At 44.4% G+C, this 14,258-nt stretch overlaps 1 pseudogene; it reads left to right on the forward strand.

Moving 5' to 3' along the window:
* Positions 1-5,326: 5,326 nt before the first annotated feature.
* LOC142046627 (calcium homeostasis modulator protein 6 pseudogene) lies at positions 5,327-5,941 on the forward strand (annotated as a pseudogene).
* The last annotated feature ends 8,317 nt before the right edge of the window (positions 5,942-14,258 follow it).

Here is a 14,258-nt window from a genome sequence, read left to right on the forward strand (position 1 = left end):
TCCAAAAATAAAAATAACTGGAAGGTACTTTATGTGTTTTAGCTATAATAATAATTAATGGAGATAGCCTATCTCCTAGAGCTGGAAGGGACCTTGAAAGGTCATCAAGTCCAGTCCCTTGCCTTTACTAGGAAGACCAAGGACTGATTTTGCACCAGGTCCCTGAGGGGCCCCCTCAAGGATTGAATTCACAACCCTGGATTTAGCAGACCAGTGCTCAAACCATTGAGCTATCCCTCCCCCCTAAGCTTTAGCCTCATATACAATCTCTGTTTCTCATGTTTTCTCTCTCTTTATATATATATTTTGCACTGAATAAAGGATTTACGTATGAGTAATATGAATGGATCACAGTCACATTCTAGCTAACTTTTTTTAAATTTAATATTTTACTAAGCTTACTACACCATTCAGTGGTGTCAGGATGTGTTTTAAAAGTGAGGGGTAGCACCTCTGTAAGAGGGTCCCACATTAAGATGTGTATGTATGTACAGCATACATTTTCCTCACCATTCTCTTTTGTATTTCTCTTTTAGCAGTGAGCAACATGAAATCTTAAGCCAGTTCTTAATTCTCCTAAACTTTCTGTTCACCATTGTATTTCGCTTCACCTTTTTATGGCTTGTCTTTGTTTTAGTGTCTCTCATCCTACTGAAGTCAATAGGCAAGACTGGACCAACAGGCTTTGCACCACATTAATGATTTGTGGATTACGGTCCTGGATTACTGGTAAATTAGCATTATCAGCAACTTCTACCAACATCCCTTTGTTTTTCGTTAATCTGATTTCTTCCAGGCACACAGACATCTTGGGTTTTATGATAGAGAGGCTGTCAGTGAAGAAAGAGTTATATAGTTGGCTACCATTCAAACGTATTGATGGCACCTGAATCTGTGCCATCTCTCTGTCATGGTCTCACCCTCACAGACAACATGTTAAAGGGGATGGGGAAGAAAATGGAGCCTTTTGAAACTGCATGTGGTAAGGAGTCTGCATGATCTCACTACCATCGCCAAAGACGTCTGTTTGCTGCTAAAGGGCAGAAGATTACTCATGGATTCAGTAGTACCAAGAGCTTTGTTGGTTATTTTGGCTTGTTACATGGAACATGAATTTGAGAAGCCTGAAACTTGGAACAGGCTCGTGGAAGTTACCTAGCACTATGACATGATGGTGGTGGTGAGTTTATGTTTCAGCATAACAGATTTTGATCCTTGTACAGAGGTTGATATCCTGTTGCCTTCCATGTTCCATTCATGCAAATACAGAGCTAGGTTTTGGATACATGATTTTACTGATGAGGATGTTAATAAAAAGGGCACTTCTAAGGTAGGTCAATGTTGTCACTCTGTCTAGCAGTGTACTATTAGTCCAGCTATTTGCTTCATCATACTGTTTATTTAGCATTGGTTGGTACACAACCTTTGATATATAAATATCTAGGGACGCAATTGCAAAACAACGTGGTATCAGCAGGCCTTGCTCTGCATACACTGTTAATGTGTATTTGCCGTCTTTCAGCCAGGACAATTCTCTAAGAACATGAATAGTCACGTGAACCAGAGCAGAAGCACACAGATGTTTTGACTCATGTTTTAAAGAATTTCCAAAGACCCAAACTGAACCAAAAATAATTGAACCAGAATCAATGTTCTGGCACCTTCGTTAAGCAAAGGAATAAACTTTAAATGAGGTAATTAACCTGCAAAGCATGAATTTAGACTGTAGGTGGCACCCTCAGTTGCTCCACAGTGAAAAGAAGGACTAACCTTCAGAGAACAAAATGAAGAGGGATGTTCTTCTGTTGTCCTAGCATTACTATTCTTTAGTTTTTTATTTTATGCTCTTTTTTTTCTTTTGAAACAGACTTGTAGACTGAACCCTACTTTTATTAGTCACAGGAAAAGTGCAGCATGAGCAGTGATGATCCAAATTGCTGTACATCATCTCACCAATACCTCAGGCCCATTCGTAAGGTGTGAGACCACCTCACCCAGCAGCCAAGAGAACTAACAGGGTGGGAAGTTTTAAATGGCCTAAATATCAGCATTTAGGATTTGAATGACATGGAGTCACATTGCTGATGTAAAGAGCTTCAAGTTCATGTGAGATGGTGCTACTTGTGGTCTTAAAATTACGAGCAAATGGTTGTGATAGGCATGATCATAGCAACTGTTAGGTCTTGGTACTTTCGTTTGTCGTATAATGAGGGTCTTGGGAGGCTGAGTGGCATGGCCAGGAATTTTGATAGTAAGATGTTATGCTAAGTTTCAAAAGTGTATCTTCCTGCGAAGTCAGAGTTACGTCCCACTACACAAACAACCCACAGAATGTTTCTCCTTCCTAAACACCAAATGTGTAACAAGAATCTCCTAAGTGTGCAGCAAAGATCCAAAACAAGGACTAAGCAGCCAGGGGGCTATTAAAGCTCCTATCTCTAAAGCTCCTTTGATGCTTAGGATGTCAAGAGGCTGAGGCATGATCTAGGGAAATGGAAACAATGCCTCTGTGGGCTTGAGAGCCTAGGAACATGTCTTCAAAGGAACCATCCTGTCCCCAAAAATCTAAGAATCCCCCCTGCAGATTTCTCTCTTATTCCTCCACTCTGCAAATCTCTTCCTCGTTCATGCCATCCCACTTGACCTGCTTCCCCCTAGTCCTTTTGTGGTGCAGGAAAGTTGGAAAATGGGTCTCCCACTACATAGCACCACAGCAGCTGGAGCTTCAGAGGAAAGCACAGGCTTGAGCAATCCTGGGGTCAGGCTTTTTGCTGCATTGACTGATTGCAGCTCTGGCACAGGCCGTGTCTGCTCTGCTTAGCTGCCTGAGCCACCTGGAGGCTAGAATGGTAACTCAGCAGTCAAAGTAGTTGAGGGCTTGTTCCTAGGGTGACCAGATGTCCCAATTTTATAGGGCCAATCCTGATTTGGGGGACTTTTTCTTATATAGGCACCTATTACCCCCCACCCCAATCCTGATATTTTACTCTTGCTGTCTGGTCACCCTAGTTATTCCATTTGTTGCTCCAGCCAATACCTCCTCTCTTCACGCTCCTCAAAATAGGGGTTGCTCAGCTTCCTCCATCAGAGGGTCCTATCTGCCCTTTTAATAGGGGGGGATGAGGAGACAAGAACAGAGGGCAGAGAACAAAATACAGAAACTCTCTGACTCAGTCTGAGCAGAGAAGCAGAAATTTGTGACAAAACCAAGGAGGCTATGCAAAATTCAGAGCACTTGTGGCACAGTAACCACACTGTTAAGCAGTTGTTAAACATGGTTGTTATGAAACCAGATTATAACATGCTAAGAACAGCCTGGGACAAACTACAAGTCCAATTCTGCAAAAATTTTACTGATGTACACACATCTCACTACTGTGAGTAGTAATAAGGCAATCACAGCTAGTCCTAGTGGAAGACATCAAACTTGTTACTAAGTAGGGTGACCAGGAACACCCAGTTGAAAAGGGATCCTGACTGCTCCTGTCAGCATTCCTTACTGGGACGTTGACTGTCTGGTTGGCGGTGCCACACAGATGGGCTAAGGGAGGCTCCCTGCTAGCCTCCGCGCTGTCTGGCTCCCGAAAAGCATCCAGCATGTCCCCACTCTGGCTCCTATGCATAGGGGCAGCCAGGAGGCTCCACACGTTGCTTCCACCCCAAGCACTGCCCCTGCAGCTCCCATTGGCCAGAAACTGTGGCTAATGAGAGCTACGGGGGTGGTGACTGTGGATGGGGCAGCATGCAGACCCATCTGGCCATGCCTCCATATAGGAGCCGGAGAGGGGCAGGCCGGCTGCTTCTAGGAGATGCTTGAGGTAAGCAATACCTGGACCCTGCACCCTGACCCCCTACCAGGCCCCAACCCCCTGCCCCAGCCCTGATTCCCCCTCTTACCAGCTGAACCCCTTGGTTCCAGCCTGGAGTACCCTCCTACATGCCAAATCCCTCATCCCCAGCCCCACTCCAGAGCCTGCACCCCTAGCCAGAGCTCTCACTCCCCCCACCATATCCCAACCATCTGCCTCAGCCCTGATCCTCCTCCCACTCTCCAAACCCCTCAGTGCCAGCCCAGGAGCACCTTTTACCTCCCCACAAACCCCTCATTACCAGCCCTATCCAAGAGTCTGAACCCCCAGCCAGAGCCCTCACCTCACACACACACAGCCCAACTGCGTGCCCCAGTCTGGAGCTCCCTCCTGCATCCGAACCCCATTTCTGGCCCCATCTCGGAACCCACACTGCCAGATAGAGCCCTCACCCCCTCCCACCCCAGCCCTCTGAGCCAGCCTGGTGAAAGTGAGTGAGTGAGGATGGGGAGAGAGACGACAGAGGAGAGGGGATGGTGGGGGGGGGAGATGGTATGGCCTCAGATAAGGGGGTGGGGCCTAGATGAGGGGTGGGGAAAGGGGCGGGAATGGGTGTTCGATTTTGTGCAAGTAAAAGTGGCAGCCCTATTAATAAGTGATTGCTAAATCAGGATCTAATTCTAACCATTGTTTTGTTTGTCTAATAAAAAACATATTTTAAGGCCATCTACAATCATATAAGGATCTGTGGACACATATGTCCAAACCAGCTTTGCTAAAGCTTGTGCACATTTCTGAGACATACTAGAGATCCAGCCTGTAGTGCAAGCCAACTGAACTTCAATCATATCAGACAATAACCATGTTGTACTGAGTCCCCAACCCAGATATACATTTAGTGTAGGCCTCTTATGCTGAGAGTTACTGGTGACTGTATAATCACAAACTGCTTTGAATCTGAGTATAAACACACCCTTCTTTATCAACTGTCAGATGGAGTTAACCAGACCTGAGACAAAAGAGGGTTGTGGATGCCCTCAGGAGTTTGGGCTGAGAGGGTTTTACTGAGTATTGTGTGTGAGACGGTGGTGTGGACAAAAAACCCTTCCTAAAACATCCAATTTTGGGAGGGGAATTCAGCCTCCTCTACTTATCAGTCAGCAACCAAATTGATCAGCCATTTGTGAGATCAGGCATTTTGGGAAAGTATAGTAAGCTTTAAAGAAGCAATGATGGTGGCGTGGCAAAATAACAATAGCAGTGTGGTTTCTGTGTCCTATCTGCCTGCTGTTCCCGTAAGTTCAAAAATGCAGAGGAATGCTCAGTGGGTGTTTTTTCAGATGTTTTCTCCTACATTGCATCACCTTCACTAGACAGGAGAAAGCGAAACTTTCTGTCTGTTTGTGAGAGTTATGGGAACTAGAGACCTCACATCCTCTTCCTTTTGTACACACAATCCAGTGAGGTTCATCCCTCAAAAGGCAAGGGCACCAAGGCAGAGTGCAGCAGCGGGGCCAGGAGATGGAGAAGTTTCGCACTGTGTTGGATTTCTGCCTCAGTCACCAGAAGGTGCTCGGTTACAGCGCCGTGTCCCTGCTGACCGCGGGCAGCGAGCGTCTCTTCTCAGTCGTGGTGTTCCAATGCCCCTGCAACTCCTGGAACACGCTCTACGGCTCTGTCTTCCTGCTGGTGCCTGCCCTGATCCTCTTCCTTCTTGGCTACCTGCTGAACGTCAGGACCTGGCGGCTATTCACTGGCTGCTGCGCCCCAGGCAGGTGTTGCTGCTGCATCCACAGGAGGCACTGCTGTCGCTACCTTAGGGTGCTCCGGCTGGTGACGGTGAGTGTTGCTGTGGCCCCGCTCACCTGGGTCGCCGTGATCCTGCTGGGGCCAACTTCTACTAGTGCGCAGCAAGTGGGAGCAGCCTGTTGCAGAGGCACTTGTGCCAAGGCAGAGGGACCCAGTGCCATGAGCAGGTGGCCAGAATACCCTGTGGTGGGACTCTCCTCCAAGGGGCACAGACATTTGTGAGCCTTCGGGTTCAGTCTCAGGTAATGAAATGGGGACATTATAATGAAATAAAGAAATTCTATTTTTGTAGCATGGACAGTTATGTAATTCTGGCCATATAAAAAGGATCTCGTTCTATGCACAGGTTTCTTGTTAACATCAATGAGAGTTATGTGCAAAGTCTTCAGAGGAAGATGGCCCATAATGTTTGCAGCATTATTTTTAATGAATTTTCTTATTTTTATTTAAGTGCCTTTAGTAAACTATATATTTCTGGATGGTGGTTTTACAATATTTTTATCCCTTTGACTCTTTCAAGTTATGATAGTAAATAATTTAAATCCCAACACCAAAGACAAGTGTATATGCTCCTCTGAAATACTACAAAGCACTTACTAGAAATATATATTAGCTAGTCTGTCAGCTCAGAACATTTGGCAATTAGAGTCGCAAGACCAAAGTTTTACCCTTGTCATTGCTTGCCAATCAAAAACAATAATACTCATATTTTTTAAATTAAGAAGTAGCTTTCTAGGCTTTGAGGCATAAACAACTTCCCCACAAGCATACAGAGAAAGAGGGAATGTTGAGTGTGTCTTTGTGTCAATGAGCTGGTGCATTCTGATGAATCACGATTGAGAAGCTTGCTGTTAGCACTGAAACAGAGGGTCACACAAGCCGTTAATGTGCAGCAATAGTCAAAACAAGTTAACAGAATGTTAGGATCCATTCGGAAAACAATAGATAATAAGACAGAAAATATCATAATGCTTCTGTGTAAATCCATGGTACACCCATGCATGCAGTTCTCATGGCCTCATCTCAGAAAAGATATATTAGTATTGGAAGAGGTACAGAGAAGGACAACTAAACTTATTAAGGGTATGGATCAGCTTCCATATGAGGAGACATTAAAAAGACTGGGACTTTTCAGCTTAGAAAAGAGACTATTGAGGATGGATATGACAGAGGTCTATAAAATCATGTCTGGCATGGAGAGAGTGAATAAGGAAGTGTTATTTACCCCTTCACATAGCGCAAAAACCATGGGTCACCCAATGAAATTAATCGGCAGCGGGTTTTAAACAAATATAAGGAAGTACTACTTCACGCAACACATAGTCAACCTGTGGAACTTATTGCCATGGAATGTTGTGAAGGCCAAAACTATAATGGGGTTCAAAAAAGAGTTAGATATGTTTGTGGAGGATAGGGCCATCAGTGGCTGTTACTGAAGGTGGTCAGGCTGTCCCTAGCCTCTGTTTGCCAGAAGCTGTGAATGGGCAACAGGGAATGGATCACTTGATGATTGTCTGTTCTGTTCATTTCCTTTGAAAGACCTGGTATTGGCCACCGTTGGAAGACTGGATTCTGGGCTAGATGGACCATTAGTCTGACCCAGTATGGCCGTTCTTATGTTCTTATAGGAGAACAAAGGAGGCAGGAAAATACCGAGCATGAATCTGAATATATAACCTGGTTTACTAATGAAGTGACATGAAAATGCCTCTTGAAGGATAACTTCAAGCAAGCGGTGGATTAACCTGTGTCTGTGTCTGTCTTTAGTCTGCAAGCTATCTAGGAAAGGGACATCCCTTCAAATAATATGTAGTTCCAATTATGCTGTGAATATTCAGTAAGTAATAACTCTAATTCAGTGGTTTTTAACCTGGGATGCATACACCACCTGAGGGGGCGAGATTCCCTTTTTGGGGGTGTGAGACATGCCAGATTTTTTTAGAAGGTAAATCATCGAAAACACAAATTAAGCACAGGCATGTAAATACAACTACTTTGTTTCATCAAACCTATGCATTTATTAACATTATACATTATACATTTTTTAACAATTCCTGTAATACACAAACAAAAATATATCTAGGTTTACGGGGTGCGAGAACATATTTTGATTTTTGATAAGGGATGCGAGAACATATTTTGAGAACCAAACTGCGGTAAAAACCACTGCTCTAAATAATGGCCCAGAGTTAGGTTGGCTGGACTGAAATATGCAAGCATGACTAGTTGTGTACAAGCAGAACTGTACCATAGTAATGAAACTAAAAACTTCCTTTGTGGTAACTTCAGTTCTATTTTACCACAGTCTGAGTTGGTCAGAGATTACAACATAGTCTACTAAGTTGCTCCATTGCTAATATTATGCTGCCCAAAGATCTATCTCTAAGGTCTGAATGCACAAAATGAGTTAGGTGCCTGAGTCCATTTTAGGCACCTAAGCCCCAGTCTTGGGACCACAGTGATGCACAGAACTCCCACTGAACCCTGTAGAGGCCTAAACTCACTTGATGCCAAAGTTTTTGCAATAAAAGTTCCCTACGCACCTACGTTTCTGCCTCTGGGTATGCGCACTGCTGCCTGCCTCTAGACACCTGTATGTCTATCTCCCGCCGAAACCCTCTAACCTGCAGACCAATTCACAAACTGGGGAAGATAGGTATTAGTCCACCTATGTCATCTTGGGTGGGGCTCAATCCAGTAGGCAGCCTGAGCAAGCCAACTGGATCAGGGCCCTCAGGTGAGTTCCCACAAAACAGCAGGGGGAAGAATTAAAGTGTCATTTTGACCGGTGAGAGAGAGAGAGAGCATAAGCGTGAGAATGACTCTGTAACCTAGGGGTTAAGGTGCTCAAGTGGCAGATGCAGGATCCGGTGCTCCTGCTCCAGTGACTCTTTAATTAGAATACAACAGCTTCAACGGGAGAGATTGAGGGAGAGATTGAGGGAGCTCTGCATCAGAATATCCCATAACCCAGCAGTGAGAACACTCATTGTGAGGTAACAGACCCCATTCAAAGCCCTTCCACCCCTCGTGTATAGGAGGGACTTGCACTGAGGGTCTCTCACACCTCAGAAGTGTAGCCTAACTACTGGCTCCTCCTCCTGCCCCCTACTCCAAGCTTCTTATTAACAGGGTAGATGCCTAATGCCAGGAGAGTGTTGGCAGCTGAGAATCCCGAGCAGAGATCGGCAGCACTGCAGGCCAAACTCAGGCGCCTGTCTCTTTGCTTCAGCACGGTCTCAGCTAGTCTGCAGCTGTACCACCCTTACTCTTAGGGACAGGCTGGCTTTTGTGGATTGCAGTCTAAGGTGTCTCTCTCTCCCCATTCACTGTCAAGGACGCCAAGTACCTAACTTAGGCTTTAGTGATTTTTTAAGGCACTGGTCTACACTACGAGTTTATCTCGAATTTAGCAGCGTTAAACTGAATTAACCTGCACCCGTCCACACAACGAAGCCCTTTATTTTGATATAAAGGCTCTTATTATTGATATTTGTACTCCTCCCCAATGAGGGGCATAGCCCTCAATCGGTATTGCATTTCGAATAAGAGTTAGTGTGGCCGCAATTCAACAGTGTTGGCCTCCAGGAGCTATCCCACAGTGCACCATTGTCGTCGCTCTGGACAGCAATCTGAACTCGGATGCACTGGCCAGTAGACAGGAAAAGCCCTGCAAACTTTTGAATTTCATTTCTGTTGCCCAGCATGGAGACTGATCAGCACGGAAGCATCATTCCCAAATCTGGACCTTAGCGTCCAAAAATCTGGGTGCCTGTATGAACCCTCTAAGCTTAATTACCAGCTTAGATCTGATCTCGCTGCCACCCAAACAGAGGTTACAGTGCCTGTCTCACTCTGGTCTCCCCAAACCTTCCCTGGGGGGACCCCAAGAACCCAAATCCCTTGGATTCTTAAAACAAGGAGAAATAACCCATTCCCCCCTCCTTTTACCCCTCCCAGGCTTTCCTTTCTGGGCTAACCTGAGAGTGTACTGATGCAACCTTTACATCCAATACAAGAAGCATGTCTCTCTCTCTTCACCAAAGCCCAGAAACCACTACCATACATGACCAGAAAGATTCTCTCTCTCTTCCCCTTGTTTCTCCCTCCACCAATTCCCTGGTGCTGCAGAGATTCACCTCCATAGATCTAACACAAGAGAATTTCCCTCCCTCGTTCCTTAGCCTACCCAGAGAGAAAAACTCAAACAAGTCCTTAAAAAAGAAAACTTTATATAAAAAGGAAAGAAAAAAGACATAAAAATATTCTCTGTATCAAGATGACAATAATACAGGATCAATTGCTTAAAAGAAAATGAATAAACAGCCTTATTCAAAAAGAAATACAATTTAAACATTCCAGCAACTACACACATGTAAATACAAAAAAACCAATAACAGCCTATTATATTTTCTACCTTTGTACTTACAACTTGGAACTGAAGATTAGAAGCTTGAAGATAGAAAGAACCCTCTCATAGCTGAGAGCCAGACAAAGACACAGACCCAAACATTCCCTCCCCTGAGCTTTGAAAATCTGGTTTTCTGATTGGTCCTCTGGTCAGTGTTTGGTTCCCTTTGTTAACCCTTTACAGGTAAAGAAACATTAAACCTTAGCTATCTGTTATGACAGGTGACCATTAGTCCAGAATCAAACAAAAGCTCCAGCATGACCATACAGGAGTTACTGAATCTGATCTCTGTATGGGGAGATGAATCTGTTCTATCGAAAACTCCCTTCCAATAGACGAAATGCCAAACATTTTGAAAAAAAATCTCCAAGGCCATATGGACAGAGGCCACAAACAGGGACGCGACAAGATGCTCGCGTGAAACTAAGGAGCTGAGACAAGATGTACCAGAAAGCCAAAGAATCAAACGGATTGCTGACGAGGGAGGGGGCGAACTGACACTGTAGCTATCCCACAGTTTCCCGCACTCTCCGAAAACCATTGATTCTTGGCTGAGCTCCAGAAAGCCTGAAGGATCCAAAACGTTTGTCATGGGGGTGTAGGGTATATGAGCTGCTCTCGCTGCTCAGTGAGGTCGTCTGGAGCACCTGGGCAAAAATGGGAATGACTCCCCAGGTCATTCTCTTCTTTAAGTTGTCTAAAGGAGATCACTCCTGCTGGATATCATAGCAGCTGGAGGCTGCCCTTCTCTCCCCTCCACCCCCCCTTTGACTCTTGCTTGCAGGTGCAATAAAGTCTCATGTGTTGTCTTATTTATGCAATTCTTTATATTACTTCACGACAAATGGGGGGGAGAACCCACGGTAGCCAGGAGGGGTGGGGAGGAGAGGTTGTTGCAGAGGCACCCCCTAGAATGGCATGCAGCCATCATTTCTGCAGGATTTCTGGGGCTCTGACTTGGAGGAGTGTTTGCGCTCTCGTGTTCTTAGTAGGCTTGCCTGATATTCTAGGCAGAGACTGACTCTTCCTTAACAAAACTATAAAGAGAGAATGAGCCTTGGTCATTCCCTTTCTTTCTCCATGCACCCGACTGACCTCACTGAGGCTGGCCAGGAGGCACCATTGCAGCAGGCAGACGGTACAGTATGGAGGTAACCATCATTGTTAATTTGCAAGCACAGGCGTACAGTATGGCTGGTAACCATCTTTGCTAACTGCAAAGTCAAGGAGGATGCTGCTGTGTAACGCTGCAGTCGTCTGTAGCAACATCCAGTAACATAAAGTGAAAGTGAAAAATGGCTGAAGGGCTCCATGGCTGCCATGCTATGGCGTCTGCCTGGAGAAAAAGGGCCCAAAATGATTGGCTGCTGTTGCTTCACGGAGGAAGATTACGATACATTTCCCATAACCATCCGCAACACATTTTTGGGCCCCATCAGGGCATTGAGATTCAATCCAGAATTCCAATGGGCAGGCGTGAGACTGTGCGGAACTATGGATAGCTACGGGATAGCTACCCACAGTTCAACTCGTCTCAGGAAGTCGTCGTGCACCAGTACATGAAATGCACACCACTGAATTAATTGTGGCTTAGTGGTCAGCCTCATGCCTCACTTTAATACTGTCTGTTTCCAAAAATCAGTTTCTGTAAAATCGAAATAATCCTGTAGTGTACACATTCCTAAATGTTCTAACTACCTTTTGTGTATCAAGCCAAGCCAAGCAAACACACTATGAAATCAACATCAGGAAAATACACTTTCGACGGTGACATATCCAGCTTGATTAATTTTGGTTTTTATACAATCTGGGGTAAAGTTTTTTTAATGCTAAGAATAATGATATACCTAGCATAGGCACACAGTAGTACTAAAGGGATTAAAAATATGCGGTGAGTATAAGTAAATACTAATGGCTGAGTAGGAGGGCATTTTCTAGCAATTAAGCAGCAGCTTCGGAATTGAGGGTAGAAGGTGATGTTCAGGACCCTTGAAGTTCAGCTCTACTCTGTAAAAGCAGCAAAGAGTCCTGTGGCACCTTATAGACTACCGGACGTATTGGAGCATGAGCTTTTGTGGGTGAATACCCACTTCGTCGGATGCAGTTCTACTCTGAAAAGTTACATGGTAAAAATGGTTCCTAGATCATTTGAGAAACAACCCCAAGTGCGTATTGAGGGTCAGATCTGCTTACTTGTGTGACAGAAAACATTTTGCTGCTCGTTACTCCTGTTAGCTTTGAGAATCCCGTTCTGCCTAATCATCCGCAGAATTGCTACCCAAGTTCCTCCAGAACTGCATTTCTGGTGACTGTGCATGAGCCAGAAAAGCCCCGTTTGACTTTGAGATTCCAGGTTGAATTTACTAGGTTGCCTCTCCATCCTCTTCCCCCTACTTCATTTGTTTACTTGTAAACTGGGCACATTTAACATGGAAACCATTAATCCACAATAAATATTGAACTCCATAGAACTTCTTTTTTAGTCACTTTGAAAAGAAACCAGAAAACAAGAGCCTAGTTTAACTGACTGGAGATGCCTGGCCTCGAAGACTATATTCTTATTGTAAACAGCGAAACTATAAAAACTTAAATAAAGAGAACTCAAATCAGTGATTTTGTGTGTTGAGAAGTCAAAAATGCATGTCCCCCCTAGATTCAGTACTTTGCTTAGTGTTTCGGTCTTCCCAGCAGGTAAAGACCAGCACAGTAACAAGACAGTGTATTTTCATTGTGCCTTTAGTTTGTGATACCCAGTAAATGTCATTCAGTTAAAAATGTCCTACCTTTCTCTGTCACATATAAGAGTTAATTTGCTCATTAACTACTAACAAGAGTAATTCTATTATAGATGTTTGCACCATGTAAGAGGGTGAAATCCTGGCCCCACTGAAATCAGTGGTAAAACTCACATCGACTTAAATGGGGCCAGATTTTACTTACGGAGTATATAATAGTATCACTCATAGACCCATTGATTTTAAGGTCAGAAGAGACCAGCATGGTCATCTAGTCTGACTTCCTGCACATTGCAGATCACAAAACCTCACTCATCCACTCCTGTAATAGACTCCTAACCTCAGGGTGAGTAACTTATGTCCTCAACTCATGGTTTAAAGACTTCAAATTACAGAGAACCTACTTTAAACCGGAAATAACCTGTGCCCCATGCTGCAGAGGAAGGCAGAAAATCCCCAGGATCTCTGCCAATCTGACCTGAGGGAAAATTCCTTCCCAACCCCAAATATGGTGATCAGTTAGACCCAGAACATGTGGGCAAGACCCACCCGCCAGACACCTGGGAGAGAATTCTCTGTAGTAACTCAGAGCTCTCCTTGTCTAGTGTCCAATCACCATCTGTTGGAGATATTTGCTGCCAGTACTCACTAATCAGTGACATGCCATTGTAGGCAGTCTCATTATACCATCGCCTCCATAAACTTATCCAGCTCTCTTGAAGCCAGTTAGATTGTTTGCCTCCATTACTCTCCTTGGAAGGCTGTTCCAGAATTTCACTCCTCTAATGGTTAGAAACCTTCATCTAATTTCAAGCCTAAACTTGTTGATGGCCAGTTTATATCCATTGTTCCTGTGTCCACATTGGTGCTAAACTTAAATAACTCCTCTTCCTCCCTGGTATTTATCCCTCAGATGAATTTACAGCGAGCAATCATATCTCCCCTCAGCCTTCTTTTGGTTAGGCTAAATAAACCAAGCTCTTTGACGCTTCTTTCATAGGGTAGCTTTTCCATTCCTTGGCTCATACTAGTAGACCTTCTCTATACCAGCTCCAGTTTGAGTTAATCTTTGTTAAACATGGCAGACCAGAATTGCACACAATATGCCAGATGAGATCTCACCAGTGCCTTTGTATAATGGTACTAACATTTCCTTCTCTCCACTGGAAATACCTTGCCTGACACATCCTAGGACTGCATTAGCCTTTTTCATAGCCACATCACATTGGCAGGTCATAGTCATCCTGTGATCAGCCAATACACCCAGGTCTTTCTCCTTCTTCATCACTTCCAACTTAGATGTTCCCCAGCTTATAGTAAAAATTCTTGGTTTTTGTCCCTAAATACATGACCTTGCATTTTGCACTATTAAATTTCATCCCATTTCTATTACTCCAGTTTACAAAGTCGTCCAGATCTTCTTGAATGATATTCCAGTCCTCCTCGTTATTGGCAAGACCATCGAACTTTGTGTCATATGCAAATTTTCTTACT

The sequence above is a fragment of the Chelonoidis abingdonii genome, chromosome 3, assembly GCF_003597395.2.
Source record: "Chelonoidis abingdonii isolate Lonesome George chromosome 3, CheloAbing_2.0, whole genome shotgun sequence".
Taxonomy (NCBI): Eukaryota; Metazoa; Chordata; order Testudines; family Testudinidae; genus Chelonoidis; species Chelonoidis abingdonii.